This window comes from Mus musculus, chromosome 11, assembly GCF_000001635.26.
Source record: "Mus musculus strain C57BL/6J chromosome 11, GRCm38.p6 C57BL/6J".
NCBI classification, from domain to species: Eukaryota; Metazoa; Chordata; class Mammalia; order Rodentia; family Muridae; genus Mus; species Mus musculus.
The window spans coordinates 40,339,807-40,353,647 of NC_000077.6; positions in this window are offsets into that span (position 1 = coordinate 40,339,807).

Sequence of the window (13,841 nt, forward strand, 5' to 3'; positions counted from 1 at the left end):
GATGAAGCCCTCCCCTCCCGCCAAAGAAATCTTGTAGTGAGGAAAAGAATAACATTTGAACCAATTTTTTTGTTTTGTTTTGTTTGTTTGTTTGTTTGTTTGTTTGTAGACCGGGTTTCTTTGTGTAACCCTGGCTATCCTGGAACTTACTCTGTAGACCAGGCTGGCCTCGAACTCAGAAATCCACCTGCCTCTGCCTCCCAAGTACTGGGATTAAAGGCGTGTGCCACCACTGCCCGGCTTGAACCACCTTTTGAAATACAGATAATAATTTTGAAAAGATGATTTGCTCATAAAATTTCCAAGTAAGGACTATATGAGGGTTAAACTGATGAGTTAGTGATCTTATAACTTGTCACTCAAAATGAGGAATGTAGACAAGGGAAAGTGATGGTAATATAAAAAATACAGTTTTTGAAAGAGACATTTATTGGCCAACAATTTTTTTCATTAGATCTAAACAAAGTTAAAGTACTATTTCCAATAATGAACCTTAAAATAAAAACATACACAGACATTCGTTTAGCATATGCATTTTTATTGGCTATCCATACCTTTAAAAATAGAATAAGGATAATAGTCATTTTTGCAAAATGCATTTCTCCTATTATAAGTCATGTTGTAAATCATATGTTTCCTAGTGTGATATTATTGTGAATTTATTGATAAATTAAGAAAATTTCATGTTATAATCATATTTGCAATGTACAGTTACATTAGAATTTGGAAACATTTTTAATTAATTCCTCTTTAGATGACAATATCTTAATGAGAAATTATCTATGTATCTATTCCAATTTGAGTAAAACATAATTGGCTAAATATCCTCATTGTAATGTCTTCAAGCTGAATTTCATAAATAATTGATCCCAACATATTTATAAGTATATTCAAAATTCAGTTTTCATCATTAAGTAGCAGAAATACCCAATAATTCAAAATACATGGATGTTTTTGTCCTTGATATTAAGTAGCAACTACGTATCCCAGATCTTTTCATATTCTCTAAATTATCTCATGATTACTTATAGTACTGAACACATCACAAACATTACATAAATTGTCTGGAAGCAATCATGAGAAAGATGTCTATGCATATTAAAGACAGACCAAGAATTTTCTGCATACTTCTTCCTTGTGCTAGTGAATTTGTGCATGTAGACTCTATTCATTACTAACTTCCTTGTTTTGCCTTTTTTTAATTAGATATTTTCTTTATTTACATTTCAAATGCTACCCCAAAAGTTCTCTATACACTGCTGCTGCCCTGCTCCCCTACTCACCCACTCCCACTTCTTGGCCCTGGCGTTCCCGTGTGCTGGGGCATATAAAGTTTGCAAGACCAACGGGCCTCTATTCCCAATGATGGCCGACTAGGCCATCTTCTGCTACATATGCAGCTAGAGACATGAGCTCTAGGGGTACTGGTTAGTTCATATTGTTGTTCCTCCTGTAGGGTTGCAGACCCCTTCAGCTTCTTGGGTACTTTCTCTAGCTCCTCCATTGGGGGCCCTGTGTTCCATCCTATAGATGACTGTGAGCATCCACTTCTGTATTTGCCAGGCACTGGCATAGCCTCACTTGAGACAGCTATATCAGGGTCCTTTCTGCAAAACCTTGCTGGCATATGCAATAGTGTCTAGGTTTGGTGGCTGATTATGGGATGGATCCCCAGGTGGTATAGTCTCTGGATGGTCCATTCTTTCATTTCTTATAGCCATTTTACAAAATAAAAATCTCCCAAATGCTTCCCTTTTTTTTCATATTTTCCTTTATTCTTCACTACATTTGAATGTGAAACACCAAAGAACTGATCCATCTCAGTCTCCTGGTATAAAATCCAGATCTATTTGGCTGGAAAGAGGAAACTGTGCAAAAAGATTCGCACTTAAATTGAACATATCGTTTGATTTAATGTTCAATTTGTTCTTATCTCCATTTGATTTTATAAGAGTATAATAAAATGACTTCTGTTCATAAATATGGTTTGAGTCATTTCAATGTGGTTTTAGTTTCATGTTTTTAGTATTAGAACTGATTTTGTTGGTACTCAATTTATAAATAGATTAAAGATTTGCTACTGATTTTAAATAATGTGTGATAATTTTAGATGACTCGCTCTCTAAATGGCTCAATATCATAGCCAGGTATTTAGATTTATTTCTAAATTCTTTTAAGCACAACAAATTTCATATTTCATTAATGGTGAGCATCCACAGTGAAAGTATCTCTTCCAGCTAAAGTGATTTTTGAAGACCTCTCTAAACAAATAAAATAAAAGATTTCCACACAAAATCCTTGTATCCCGTGACTCTATACTGGGAAAATATTTTTTTTTCCATTTTTTATTAGGTATTTAACTCATTTACATTTCCAATGCTATACCAAAAGTCCCCCATATCCACCCACCCCCACTCCCCTGCCCACCCACTCCCCCTTTTTGGCCCTGGTATTCCCCTGTACTGGGGCATATAAAGTTTGCAAGTCCAATGGGCCTCTCTTTCCAGTGATGGCCGACTAGGCCATCTTTTGATATATATGCAGCTAGAGTCAAGAGCTCCGGGGTACTGGTTAGCTCATAATGTTGTTCCACCTATAGGGTTGCAGATCCCTTTAGCTCCTTGGCTACTTTCTCTAGCTCCTCCATTGGGAGCCCTATGATCCATCCATTAGCTGACTGTGAGCATCCACTTCTGTGTTTGCTGGGCCCCGGCATAGTCTCACAAGAGACAGCTACATCTGCGTCCTTTCAATAAAATCTTGCTAGTGTATGCAATGGTGTCAGCGTTTGGATGCTGATTATGGGGTGGATCCCTGGATATGGCAGTCTCTACATGGTCCATCCTTTCATCTCAGCTCCAAACTCCGTCTCTGTAACTCCTTCCATGGGTGTTTTGTTCCCAAATCTAAGGAGGGGCATAGTGTCCACACTTCAGTCTTCATTCTCCTTGAGTTTCATGTGTTTAACAAATTATATCTTATATCTTGGGTATCCTAGGTTTGGGGCTAATATCCACTTATCAGTGAATACATATTGTGTGAGTTTCTTTGTGAATGTGTTACCTCACTCAGGATGATGCCCTCCAGGTCCATCCATTTGGCTAGGAATTTCATAAATTCATTCTTTTTAATAGCTGAGTAGTACTCCATTGTGTAGATGTACCACATTTTCTGTATCCATTCCTCTGTTGAGGGGCATCTAGGTTCTTTCCAGCTTCTGGCTATTATAAATAAGGCTGCTATGAACATAGTGGTGCATGTGTCCTTCTTACCTGTTGGGGCATCTTCTGGATATATGCCCAGGAGAGGTATTGCTGGATCCTCCGGTAGTACTATGTCCAGTTTTCTGAGGAACCGCCAGACTGATTTCCAGAGTGGTTGTACAAGCCTGCACTCCCACCAACAATGGAGGAGTGTTCCTCTTTCTCCACATCCTCGCCAGCATCTGCTGTCACCTGAATTTTTGATCTTAGCCATTCTGACTGGTGTGAGGTGGAATCTCAGGGTTGTTTTGATTTGCATTTCCCTGATGATTAAGGATGTTGAACATTTTTTCAAGTGCTTCTCTGCCATTCGGTATTCCTCAGGTGAGAATTCTTTGTTCAGTTCTGAGCCCCATTTTTTAATGGGGTTATTTGATTTTCTGAAGTCCACCTTCTTGAGTTCTTTATATATGTTGGATATTAGTCCCCTATCTGATTTAGGATAGGTAAAGATCCTTTCCCAATCTGTTGGTGGTCTTTTTGTCTTATTGACGGTGTCTTTTGCCTTGCAGAAACTTTGGAGTTTCATTAGGTCCCATTTGTCGATTCTCGATCTTACAGCACAAGCCATTGCTGTTCTGTTCAGGAATTTTTCCCCTGTGCCCATATCTTCAAGGCTTTTCCCCACTTTCTCCTCTATAAGTTTCAGTGTCTCTGGTTTTATGTGAAGTTCCTTGATCCACTTAGATTTGACCTTAGTACAAGGAGATAAGTATAGATCGATTCGCATTCTTCTACACGATAACAACCAGTTGTGCCAGCACCAATTGTTGAAAATGCTGTCTTTCTTCCACTGGATGGTTTTAGCTCCCTTGTCGAAGATCAAGTGACCATAGGTGTGTGGGTTCATTTCTGGATCTTCAATTCTATTCCATTGGTCTACTTGTCTGTCTCTATACCAGTACCATGCAGTTTTTATCACAATTGCTCTGTAGTAAAGCTTTAGGTCTGGCATGGTGATTCCGCCAGAAGTTCTTTTATCCTTGAGAAGACTTTTTGCTATCCTAGGTTTTTTGTTATTCCAGACAAATTTGCAAATTGCTCCTTCCAATTCGTTGAAGAATTGAGTTGGAATTTTGATGGGGATTGCATTGAATCTGTAGATTGCTTTTGGCAAGATAGCCATTTTTACAATGTTGATCCTGCCAATCCATGAGCATGGGAGATCTTTCCATCTTCTGAGATCTTCTTTAATTTCTTTCTTCAGAGATTTGAAGTTTTTATCATACAGATCTTTCACCTCCTTAGTTAGAGTCACGCCAAGATATTTTATATTATTTGTGACTATTGAGAAGGGTGTTGTTTCCCTAATTTCTTTCTCAGCCTGTTTATTCTTTGTATAGAGAAAGGCCATTGACTTGTTTGAGTTTATTTTATATCCAGCTACTTCACCGAAGCTGTTTATCAGGTTTAGGAGTTCTCTGGTAGAATTTTTAGGGTCACTTATATATACTATCATATCATCTGCAAAAAGTGATATTTTGACTTCCTCTTTTCCAATTTGTATCCCCTTGATCTCCTTTTGTTGTCGAATTGCTCTGGCTAATACTTCAAGTACTATGTTGAAAAGGTAGGGAGAAAGTGGGCAGCCTTGTCTAGTCCCTGATTTTAGTGGGATTGCTTCCAGCTTCTCTCCATTTACTTTGATGTTGGCTACTGGTTTGCTGTAGATTGCTTTTATCATGTTTAGGTATGGGCCTTGAATTCCTGATCTTTCCAAAACTTTTATCATGAATGGGTGTTGGATCTTGTCAAATGCTTTTTCTGCATCTAACAAGATGATCATGTGGTTTTTGTCTTTGAGTTTGTTTATATAATGGATTACATTGATGGATTTTCGTATATTAAACCATCCCTGCATCCCTGGAATAAAACCTACTTGGTCAGGATGGATGATTGCTTTAATGTGTTCTTGGATTCGGTTAGCGATAATTTTATTGAGGATTTTTGCATCGATATTCATAAGAGAAATTGGTCTGAAGTTCTCTATCTTTGTTGGATCTTTCTGTGGTTTAGGTATCAGAGTAATAGTGGCTTCATAAAATGAGTTGGGTAGAGTACCTTCTACTTCTATTTTGTGAAATAGTTTGTGCAGAATTGGAATTAGATCTTCTTTGAAGGTCTGATAGAACTCTGCACTAAACCCATCTGGTCCTGGGCTTTTTTTGGTTGGGAGACTATTAATAACTGCTTCTATTTCTTTAGGTAATATGGGACTGTTTAGATGGTCAACTTGATCCTGATTCAACTTTGGTACCTGGTATCTGTCCAGAAATTTGTCCATTTCGTCCAGGTTTTCCAGTTTTGTTGAGTATAGCCTTTTGTAGAAGGATCTGATGGTGTTTTGTATTTCTTCAGGATCTGTTGTTATGTCTCCCTTTTCATTTCTGATTTTGTTAATTAGGATTTTGTCCCTGTGCCCTTTAGTGAGTCTAGCTAAGGGTTTATCTATCTTGTTGATTTTCTCAAAGAACCAACTCCTCGTTTGGTTAATTCTTTGAATAGTTCTTCTTGTTTCCACTTGGTTGATTTCACCCCTGAGTTTGATTATTTCCTGCTGTCTACTCCTCTTGGGTGAATTTGCTTCCTTTTTTTCTAGGGCTTTTAGATGTGTTGTCAAGCTGCTAGTATGTGCTGTCTCCCGTTTCTTCTTGGAGGCACTCAGCGCTATGAGTTTCCCTCTTAGAAATGCTTTCATTGTGTCCCATAGGTTTGGGTACGTTGTGGCTTCATTTTCATTAAACTCTAAAAAGTCTTTAATTTCTTTCTTTATTCCTTCCTTGACCAAGGTATCATTGAGAAGAGTGTTATTCAGTTTCCACGTGAATGTTGGCTTTCCATTATTTATGTTGTTATTGAAGATCAGTCTTAGGCCATGGTGGTCTGATAGGATACATGGGACAATTTCAATATTTTTGTATCTATTGAGGCCTGTTTTGTGACCAATTATATGGTCAATTTTGGAGAAGGTCCCGTGAGGTGCTGAGAAGAAGGTATTTCCTTTTGTTTTAGGATAAAATGTTCTGTAGATATCTGTCAGGTCCATTTGTTTCATAACTTCTGTTAGTTTCACTGTGTCCCTGTTTAGTTTCTGTTTCCACGATCTGTCCTTTGAAGAAAGTGGTGTGTTGAAGTCTCCCACTATTATTGTGTGAGGTGCAATGTATGCTTTCAGCTTTACTAAAGTGTCTCTAATGAATGTGGCTGCCCTTGCATTTGGTGCGTAGATATTCAGAATTGAGAGTTCCTCTTGGAGGATTTTACCTTTGATGAGTATGAAGTGTCCCTCCTTGTCTTTTTTGATAACTTTGGGTTGGAAGTCGATTTTATCCGATATTAAAATGGCTACTCCAGCTTGTTTCTTCAGTCCATTTGCTTGGAAAATTGTTTTCCAGCCTTTCACTCTGAGGTAGTGTCTGTCTTTTTCCCTGAGATGGGTTTCCTGTAAGCAGCAGAATGTTGGGTCCTGTTTGTGTAGCCAGTCTGTTAGTCTATGTCTTTTTATTGGGGAATTGAGTCCATTGATATTAAGAGATATTAAGGAAAAGTAATTGTTGCTCCCTTTTATTTTTGTTGTTAGAGTTGGCATTCTGTTCTTGTGGCTGTCTTCTTTTTGGTTTGTTGAATGATTACTTTCTTGGTTGTTCTAGGGCGTGATTTCCGTCCTTGTATTGCTTCTTTTCTGTTATTATCCTTTGAAGGGCTGGATTCGTGGAAAGATATTGTGTGAACTTGGTTTTGTCGTGGAATACTTTGGTTTCTCCATCTATGGTAATTGAGAGTTTGGCCGGGTATAGTAGCCTGGGCTGGCATTTGTGTTCTCTTAGTGTCTGTATAACATCTGTTCAGGCTCTTCTGGCTTTCATAGTCTCTGGTGAAAAGTCTGGTGTAATTCTGATAGGCCTTCCTTTATATGTTACTTGACCTTTCTCCCTTACTGCTTTTAATATTCTATCTTTATTTAGTGCATTTGTTGTTCTGATTATTATGTGTCGGGAGGAATTTCTTTTCTGGTCCAGTCTATTTGGAGTTCTGTATGCTTCTTGTATGATCATGGGCATCTCTTTTTTTATGTTTGGGAAGTTTTCTTCTATTATTTTGTTAAAGATATTAGCTGGCCCTTTAAGTTGAAAATCTTCATTCTCATCAATTCCTATTATCCGTAGGTTTGGTCTTCTCATTGTGTCCTGGATTACCTGGATGTTTTGAGTTAGGATCCTTTTGCATTTTGTATTTTCTTTGACTGTTGTGTCGATGTTCTCTATGGAATCTTCTGCACCTGAGATTCTCTCTTCCATTTCTTGTATTCTGTTGCTGATGCTCGCATCTATGGTTCCAGATCTCTTTCCTAGGGTTTCTATCTCCAGCGTTGCCTCGCTTTGGGTTTTCTTTATTGTGTCTACTTCCCCTTTTAGTTCTAGTATGGTTTTGTTCATTTCCATCACCTGTTTGGCTGTGTTTTCCTGCTTTTCTTTAAGAGCCTGTAACTCTTTAGCAGTGCTCTCCTGTAAATCTTTAAGTGACTTATGAAAGTCCTTCTTGATGTCCTCTATCATCATCATGAGAAATGTTTTTAAATCTGGGTCTAGATTTTCGGTTGTGTTGGGGTGCCCAGGACTAGGTGGGGTGGGAGTGCTGCGTTCTGATGATGGTGAGTGGTCTTGATTTCTGTTAGTAGGATTCTTACGTTTGCCTTTCGCCATCTGGTAATCTCTGAAGCTAGCTGTTTTAGTTGTCACTGTTAAGAGCTTGTTCTTCAGGTGACTCTGTTAGCCTCTATGAGCAGACCTGGAGGGTAGCACTCTCCTTAGTTTCAGTGGGCAGAGTATTCTCTGCAGGCAAGCTCTCTTCTTGCAAGGCAGGTACCCAGATATCTGGTGTTCGAACCAGACTCCTGGCAGAAGTTGTGTTCCACTCACTAGAGGTCTTAGGATCACGTGTGGAATCCTGTGTGGGCCCTTGCGGGTGTCAGGCGACTCAGCTGGCAAGGTAGCCGGGGCTCGAGTGGAGTGGAAGGGGTTTGTGCCCCAGATCAAGCCCGGGTAGCCTGCTTCCCTATGTACCGCAGTCTCAAGTTCCACGCGATTGGATTGGGGTAGGCGCTGTGTTCCACTCACCAGAGGTCTTAGGGTCCCGTGGGGAGTCCCGTGTGGGCCCTTGCGGGTGTTGGGCAAGACTCTGCTGTCAAGGTAGCCCGGGGCTCGAGTCTCGAGTCGAGCGGAAGGGACTTGTGCCCCAGATCAGGCCCGGGTAGCCTGCTTCCCTATGTACCGCAGTCTCAAGTTCCGCGCGATTGGATTGGGGCAGGCACTGTGGTCCACTCACCAGAGGTCTTAGGGTCCCGTGGGGAGTCCCGTGTGGACCCTTGCGGGTGTTGGGCAAGACTCTGCTGGCAAGGTAGCCCGGGGCTCGAGTCTCGAGTCGAGCGGAAGGGACTTGTGCCCCAGATCAGGCCCGGGTAGCCTGCTTCCCTATGTACCGCAGTCTCAAGTTCCGCGCGATTGGATTGGGGCAGGCACTGTGGTCCACTCACCAGAGGTCTTAGGGTCCCGTGGGGAGTCCCGTGTGGGCCCTTGCGGGTGTTGGGCAAGACTCTGCTGTCAAGGTAGCCCGGGGCTCGAGTCTCGAGTCGAGCGGAAGGGACTTGTGCCCCAGATCAAGCCCGGGTAGCCTGCTTCCCTATGTACCGCAGTCTCAAGTTCCGCGCGATTGGATTGGGGCAGGCACTGTGGTCCACTCACCAGAGGTCTTAGGGTCCCGTGGGGAGTCCCGTGTGGACCCTTGCGGGTGTTGGGCAAGACTCTGCTGGCAAGGTAGCCCGGGGCTCGAGTCTCGAGTCGAGCGGAAGGGACTTGTGCCCCAGATCAGGCCCGGGTAGCCTGCTTCCCTATGTACCGCAGTCTCAAGTTCCGCGCGATTGGATTGGGGCAGGCACTGTGGTCCACTCACCAGAGGTCTTAGGGTCCCGTGGGGAGTCCCGTGTGGGCCCTTGCGGGTGTTGGGCAAGACTCTGCTGTCAAGGTAGCCCGGGGCTCGAGTCTCGAGTCGAGCGGAAGGGACTTGTGCCCCAGATCAAGCCCGGGTAGCCTGCTTCCCTATGTACCGCAGTCTCAAGTTCCGCGCGATTGGATTGGGGCAGGCACTGTGATCCACTCACCAGAGGTCTTAGGGTCCCGTGGGGAGTCCCGTGTGGACCCTTGCGGGTGTTGGGCAAGACTCTGCTGGCAAGGTAGCCCGGGGCTCGAGTCTCGAGTCGAGCGGAAGGGCGAAAATATTTTAAAATGGGACAATTTTACCAACTCATGCTTGTAATAACCTACCTAGAATAGGATCAATGACAAATCACATGCCCCAAGTGAATGACAAGCACGTTACTCCAAGTTTACACTGTTTTGTTCCAACATTGTTTTCCTGTGAATTTTTAGAATCAAATAAAATAATGAATTGCAGTAATTTATCAGACATAAATAAGAGTATTTTTAAGTCTTCAAATTCATAAACTTAATTTTACAAAGGTATCCATAATGTGAGATGAGTCACAAAATAAACATTCAAAACATTTACACTGATATCATAAATTGGGAGAGGGGCTGATTTATTATTGGAATTAACTAGTTTCCTTATTGAATGTCCCAGAGTATACTAATGTGCACCTGTCATCATGTAATTACTAGGACTATTTTTCTATGAAACAGCTACCATATGCACACCTTCTGCTTCAAATTCCATACATGCTCAGAAAGATATGGGATAAAAATGAGATATTACAAATAGCCACTCCTTCTGAATGATAAGCAGTACTTACTGTTGTGTGAACTTTGCCTCTGTGATTGTATATATTAAATCGCTGTGTTCAAGCACTTCTTCCTATAACTATTAATTTTTGCATAGATGTTTACGCCCCTGAGATTTTCTGTTCTGTCTCCTGTGTTGTTACTGTGATGATCCCCATGATGGATAGTAATCGTGAATAAATATTTTGTGAACACTACATGTTCTTCATCAAAGCTTTAGATAAAGAAGCTTAGCATTTTTATGTGCAGATATTTTTTGGATAAATTTTTGCTCATACCAAATCAGATTTAAATTTTAAGATTTTTAATGGCTATAATAAGTACAGAAATATATGTTTGTATGTATTCCCTTTTGATGAGCATCAATATAAGTATATCAACCAAGCGTCAGAATGATTGAAACAATGAAGGGTTTACATTTGGAACATCCTTGGTATTGTGTTTTCTAGACATGCGGTACATACACTTAATCAATGATTAATTAGGTTGTTTTTGATTCTCCCAATTAGTGATCTGGTAATTCCATGCATCTCACCAATAAGAAACCAACCACAGGATGTCTGATATATCAAGTAGGAGAAATAGTGACTGTCTTCAAACAACACGTCAAGTGAATTAGTGACCACTTTCTAGCACTTGTGACCAGATAAATGAGAAGGATTTTAAAAGTAAAAATATTTTATATACTTTATTGCATTTTATTTTGTTTTTCAGTTAATCTAGTGATGAAATGAAAGCTTTGCTACACAAAAGATCTATACGGCATTTGAACAACACTTCTCTAAAGGTTGGATATGATGTTCAATGAAGTAAAAGTATCTACAATAATGTTATTCTTTGAAATGGTGAAGAATCAGTTGACAGGATATATACAAGGACTACACACTGAAATTCCTACAGTACTTTTTACAAAGTATTAAAGAATATCAAAATCGGCAAATTAGAATTGATGCTTTTGGCTTAGAAAATAGATTATCAGTAACATGCAGTGTCTCCAAGGTTGGTCTAAATGCCCCCTAATCATAACATTGTAATTACAATAGAAGTTGTGCAGAACGTTTTTGAGTAGAAATTGAGAGACTTACTATGAATTTTTCATGGTCAGGTAGAAGAAGTATAAGAACACAAATAACTTCATACATGAAAGTCAGATACAAAGAGCTAACAACAAGAGATTTCAAGATATAGTAGTGAGAACAGTAATCAGGTCAGGCTGGAACTTAGTAGATGCACAAATCAAGAAACAACAAAGAGAAAACACACACAAATGATCAATGTACAGAACAGTTAAATGTAGTGTCAAATGACCTGAGCTGATACATACATACCAAAGGAAGATAGAAAATAGCCCAATGTCATTAGTCACTTATTAAGTTAAAACCAAACTATTATGAGGTACCACCGTACATCTAAAGCCATGCCTAAAATAAGAAATTAAAGACATGCCAATCAGTTACTTGTGAGAAGGTGATGCTGGACTGTCCATCCACTACTGCTGAAAATGCAAAGGAGCACAGTCCTTTGGGGCAACCCTGTCTTGTTTTAATACAGTCCTCTGACTGCCACAAATCATCAGGACTTTCCTCACAGGGGTAATCACATGCCAAGGGCAATGGATGAGCCTCACTCTGGCAAAACGACCTGACCATGGGATCATCCTTGCTGGGTAAACAATAGGACAGTTTGGGAGATCTGCCAATGTTAATTTTAGATATTTGTCCCAAAGTAATGGAATTGTGCATACACAAGAACTAACCAGAATGGCTTTCATCTACCCTTGTCGTAATTGTTAAAAGTGAAAATGCTCTATTTCTCCCCCACGTCGTAAATAGACAGAGAGTAAGAGGACCATGTGCCATATTCAGAAATGAATAGGATCCAACTATGCAAATTTGCAGCATGGAAGTTTTCTATCAGAAGGGAAAAAGAGCAGTTAAAAAACCAAAGAAAATGTATACGTAATATATATGTGCATGTATGTATGCATGTGTGTGTACATACATAAGTATATACAAAGCCTATTTGGTGAAAGACAGAGCTCTTGAATTACTACAAAGATAAATGACTCCTAGAAACTGGGACTGGATGAAAATTAATGTAAAAGTACAAAGGACAAACACTCATATTGGTAGAAATACTTCTTGATTATGGTAGTAGTTGTGCAAGGGTATTCATTTACCAAAAGTCAAGAAAATGAAAACACTGGAAGGTTAAAGGTTACTACAAGTAAACTTTGCCTCAATGAAACAGGATGATGAAGAATGGATCCTAGCTATTTTTCCCATACCTCCATTTTTGTCAGCCTAGTATACCACCCCTCAACAGAAGAAGAGAGAGAAAGAAAGAAAGAAAGAAAGAAAGAAAGAAAGAAAGAAAGAAAGAAAGAAAGAAAGAAAGAAAGAAGGAAGGAAGGAAGGAAGGAAGGAAGGAAGGAAGGAAGGAAGGAAGGAAGGAAGGAAGGAAGGAAGGAAGTCTTTCTCTTTGCCCTACCACACCCAATGCTTCTTATTTTGCAATTAGTATACTAGGTAAAACACGTTTAGATTTGTCCTTCCCCATAAGATTGAACTTTCATGAGAGTTCGGTCTCCTACAGCTGGAACACTCCCCACCACCACCACCACCACTATTTAAACCACATCTAGCATACAAACATAAAGAATAACTTACAGAGAAGAAGTCTGAATTGAAAGAAGGAGAGATGTTTGTTAGCAAACTTTTTTCTGCCAAACACCCTTTAACAGCACAAAGAAAAAGTTTGTTTGACCTTTTTTTCTGTCATTTAACAGATACCAAAGCTAATTTTAACTATGAAAATATTCTTGACTTGTGTCTTAAAATGATCCTACAATTTTCTTTTATTCACACCTGCCGGATCAGATAATATGAAGATGGCTGCCCTGAAATTCTGTTGATAACTGCTCTCCAGTGTTTGCAACCCAACACTGAACATACAGAAATCAGGAAAGTCAGTCCTGAGGCCACAGGAGTGAGTAAATTGTGTGGACCATACCTTCACTGTGGTTTTGAAAACAGTGGTGGACCAGGCAGAGTGAGCCACCAAGCAGACCCAAGTTTCTATGGACTGAATAATTTCATAAGCTCGGGCTATCTATTAGCTAGTCATGGCATTATTTAGGGAAAAACATATTCTTCCTTACTTCAATAAAGAGTCCCAAATAAAGGTGTGGTCTTTGTATCAAAGTGTGCTCAGTACCTCTGGGTGATGGTTATCTTTATCAGTGGCAACCTTCCTCCATGGAACATAGGCCCATATGCCAGAGTACTAAACCAGAAAAGAGAAAATACAATACATAGGTAATACAGTTTATGTTTCTTTTATTCATCACAACAAAAACCCAACAGTGACCTGGTGGTTATGGAGGTGTTCACAGTATTTCTAGTCTATAAAATTAATCTAACATTTTGCTAAATATTGAATGAAAAATAGCTTAGATGACATGATAAGGCATATTCCTCAATATTCTGCAATAAGTACTCTATAAACATGGAGAGAGAAATTTAATTTGTGTTTGGAAAGATGGATTACATAGTCAGCTTCTTTAACTTTTATTTCCTACTGTGAATCATCAGAAGCTACGCTTTAGTGCCTTCCAGGATAAGTAAAAGATAATGCCGTAGACAAGAACTGCTGGGTTACCATTGCCCTGTTGTTTTATTTAATATTGTCTCCATGTTATTACATTTAACAAATGATACATGGGCTGAGAAAACACAATAGTGTGTCGGTACATGTAAAAATATGAGAGAAATCAATTACTATG